Source organism: Myotis daubentonii, chromosome X, assembly GCF_963259705.1.
Source record: "Myotis daubentonii chromosome X, mMyoDau2.1, whole genome shotgun sequence".
NCBI lineage: Eukaryota > Metazoa > Chordata > Mammalia > Chiroptera > Vespertilionidae > Myotis > Myotis daubentonii.
Window position 1 is genome coordinate 88,159,890 of NC_081861.1, and position 4,126 is coordinate 88,164,015.

The 4,126-nt window shown below is 42.2% G+C and overlaps 1 pseudogene; it reads right to left on the reverse strand.

Annotated features, from left to right (window-relative positions):
* Window positions 1-1,763: 1,763 nt before the first annotated feature.
* On the reverse strand, window positions 1,764-3,324 carry LOC132224614 (c-Myc-binding protein-like; annotated as a pseudogene).
* Window positions 3,325-4,126: the final 802 nt, after the last annotated feature.

Consider the following 4,126-nt stretch of genomic DNA (forward strand, 5'->3'; position numbering starts at 1 on the left):
TGTAAGGAGGATACAGGTGTTGGTTGCTGGGGGTTGAAATTTTAGAAATGGTGGCCAGAGAAAGCCTCACTGAGAAGAATCAGATCTTTTGGTAGAAATCTGAAGGAAGTAAGGGAGCCAGGTAACTACAAAGCTATCCAGTGATTTTGGACATTTTCCATATACCCCTCCTGACCTACTTCACCCTTTTTCACCCAGCTTTGTGCCCTGGGAGGCTGACCTGTACAGACTGCATCAACAGGTTCCCTTGCCCTCTGGCTTTGGGTCAGCTTTGAACAATAAGAGGCAACTACAAGGAGATCAGAAGGAAAAAGGAAGTGTGATTTTTCATCAGCTCTCTCTATGCAGGTTCACCATGGGTTGATGGCATCCCTCTACCAAAGACCACAGCTCCTGCCAGGTGGTCCTTTCCATATGGCAAGGACCATAACCACCATAACCCAGTCCCCATAACCACACTCTCCCAGGATCCTGACTGACACACTAGGGAAAGGCATTCCACGTAGAAGGAAAAGCAAGTACAAAGTATAAATGTGCCTGGAGAGCTTAAGGAATAATCAGGAGACTAATGTGGCTGGAATGGAGGAGGTGACAGAGGGATTTGTAGGGGATAAATTCAAGGAGATAAGAGGGGCCAGGTTATGAAGACCTGTAGGCTACCATAAAGACTTTGGGGTTTTTTAGTGCTTTATTATTTAAAAATATGTCACATATATTCCATTTGACTCTCACAACAACCCTGTGAGGTAGGCAACACAGATATTCTTCTCATTTAACAGATGAGGAAACTGAATCTCAGAGCAGTTAACTTATGTGCCCAAGGTTCTACAGTTAGTAAATAATGTCTTTGGCCTAAAAACTCAATACCCAGCCTCCCCTCATATTTGTCCCACCTACTTCACATGGATAATGAAGATAAAGTGAATTAAAGTCTAGAAAAATATTTTGAGAGAAGAAAGAACTGTATAATTATACCTGCACACTATAATTTTCCACGATATAGCTGGTATGGCTCATTTCCCTTCATCCCAGTTTGTGCGTGAACCCTGAATTTTATATCATCTCTGTTCTGTGCTCAACTGAGCAACTAAGTAAGGCAGGGGAACAGTGTGATCCTGTTTAAAATAATATAAATTACAATCATGGTAACTGCTATTGTAGCAAATTGAAAATTTGCAATTAGGACCCAGGGAAGCACAGAGCAAGCAAGGCGCCATTATCAAATAGGGCATGAAGGCATAGAAGGAAAACATGATGTCAGAGTTTAAACTGGCATATACAGTTATCTAAGGCAAAGTGGTGGCAAAGAAGAGCTATTTGTTCCACATTAATATAAATGAGCAAAAGATTCATGGGAACCCATGCAAGAGCATCTCATGTCACACAGATCTCTCCAGCTGCCTACAGAGAATATAAACAGTGTCTTCTTTTTTTAAGAAGAATGACTGTACCTATGTTCATATCCTGAACTAAACTAAGGAACAGCTTCATGCTAACCTTCCTTGGCTAAAATACAACCAGTACCATCATTCCTAGTCAGACTAGTAAACAGAATGTATTTTAAGGTAATGAGTTAGATGGCTGTGTTTAGGCTTTTTTCAGGATTCACTTTTAAGACCCAAAGAAAGTTATATTGAGTTTTTATTGGTGATTTTAAGAATATGTGTTTATATGTGAATCGAACATATTAAAAGTTCTTAGCATCTGTTCAGAAAAGATTATATACTGTACAAAGTATTCAAGTCATACAAAACCACTTTTCAGTGTCTTTTCAACTGAGAAGAATCTTATTCAGCATGCTTCTCCTCCTGAGGTGGTTCATATTGAGCAAGCTTTGTTTTCAGTTCTTTATTTTCTTCTACAAAGCTTCATATTTCTCTTTAATTTCTGCCAAATTTATGTAAAGCAGCTTTATTTCTAGATTTTCTGGGGGTAGCAGCTCTTAAGTGATGCTTTCAAAAACTTGGTCAGTGTGTCCAGCACTCCTGGCTTCTCCAAGTACCTCCAGAACCACTTGTGCTTTGAGTCGGCGGTGTTGTAATGGGCCACAGTTACTGGTAGTGATGTAGCTGGTGCCAGAGACTTTGACTTTTTTAAAAAATATTCATGGAAGATTACAATAATTAACGTTCTTTTTAAAAATATATTTTATTGATTTTTCACAGAAGGAAAGAGAGAGGAATAGAGAGTTAGAAACATCGATGAGAGAGAAACATCGATCAGCTGCCTCCTGCACACCCCCCAACTGGAGATGTTCCCGCAACCAAGGTACATACCCTTGACCGGAATCAAACCGGGGACCCTTGAGTCCACAGGCCTACGTTCTATCCACTGAGCCAAACCGGCCAGGGCAAGACTTTGACTTTTAATATGAGCGAGATGGGAGCAATTGGAGGATGTTGAGCAGAAGACTGACATACCAAGACTATGTTTTAACAGCATCACTTTGGAAGACTGGTGACAGGCAAGAGAGCATAATTGCTTAGACTAGGATGGTAGTAATGGAGGTGGTGAGAAGTGATGGATTCCAAATAGATTTTGAAGGTGGTGCAGAAGAATCCCGTTCACTAAAATAATCAGAGCAAAAACCCAAACCAGAGACTTGTTACCCTGCTTGTTGGTGTATATCACTGGAAATTTTGTTATTCAACAAGATGTCAGTAGGCCATGCATGCAACTTGATAATCCTGATATCCTACAACTTGTGTGGGACACATAACTCTAAGCCAAGTCCAAAAGGTTCCCAGACTATACCTGATTCCAGAAAACTATTGTCATTGATTTTTCTAGCTAATCTACCCCAGCCCAAAGCCACAACCCTATGTGGGTCATGCTGAGGGTCATTCTGCCCCTTAATTGGTTCCAGCCAACTTTACCTCCACTGGCTCCTCCATTAGCTGGCCTAACCATGTCACATCAAATTCTGGGAAACACTGTCTGCACCTGCCCTGTCTATTTCTCCTGTCCTCTGCTCACAACCACTCATAGGCTGGCAGCAGACAGATTGCATCCATCAACCACTGAGCAGATAGGGAAGGGTTGCAACGGCAGTCAGAACACAGTGTGGGCAACATCTCAAAGGTACCATGATTTTGATAAGGATTTTTAAACTTGGCTGGGAAAGCAGGAAACCATCAACCATTGGAAGGTCTTTGGGAGGAAAGAGAAAATAGAAAACTTGGTCCCATAGGCTAAAAGCCTGAAGCCTGAAGTATCTTTTGGGAACCAAAGCACCCTGGCATTGATTCTCAGGATAAGGCCCGTTGCTTCATATTCGTGAACCACCAGCAAACGCACCCAGCTGGAAACTGGAGAATGGCACATGATTCCGAGAGCTCATTTGAGAGCCAGGAAAAACTGATGGTATTTATGGTCAAAGAAATCAATCCAAGGAGATCAGCCCCACAGCCAAAGTCAGCAAGAATGGGGAGCAAATTGCTGTCAACCAGGGAGGGATGGCCTGCATTGTAATCCTGGATCCAAGACTTTTGAGCTACATTATCTTGGGTCAGATTCTTAACCCTCCCAGGACTTCAATTTTGTAATCTGTAAAATAGGGACACTAACCACCTCTCAGAGTTTCATTAAGGATCAAATGATCTCGTGTGTATGAAAGGTGCATGGCCTCTGGGAAACTAGCCACTCATGACATGTGGTTTTCTTCTCATGCCCACTTTTTTTTTTTTTGGCAAGAAGCAGGCCAGTGGTGTGTGGCACCAATGGGACTCCAATGGTCCCTATTGCCCTTAATAAAAGCTCTCTGAGGAATTCTCCAGCTTTCTCATGCCAATGCTGTTTTCTGCTCTTTACTAAACGGGTTTCTTGGCATTTGATCCTAGCAGGATATGGTTCCAAGCACGGTTTGGTACTGAAGGGCACTAAGCCTATTAATTATCTGTATATTCAGCTGACCTATCTAAGCAGCTGCTTTCAGTTTCTGAATCCCAAATCTCTTCTTATTCCATTCCAGGTTATTTGAAACCCTTATGTATGTAAGCTGTTTGATGCAGACCTTGGCTTCCCTCTCCTCTTTCATCCTTCCTACCTCTCCTCTCATCTCCATATTTCTCCTTTGCCTGCCCCTTGCCTTGCCTCTCCATTTCTTTCCCTTATCCTCCCCAGCTCT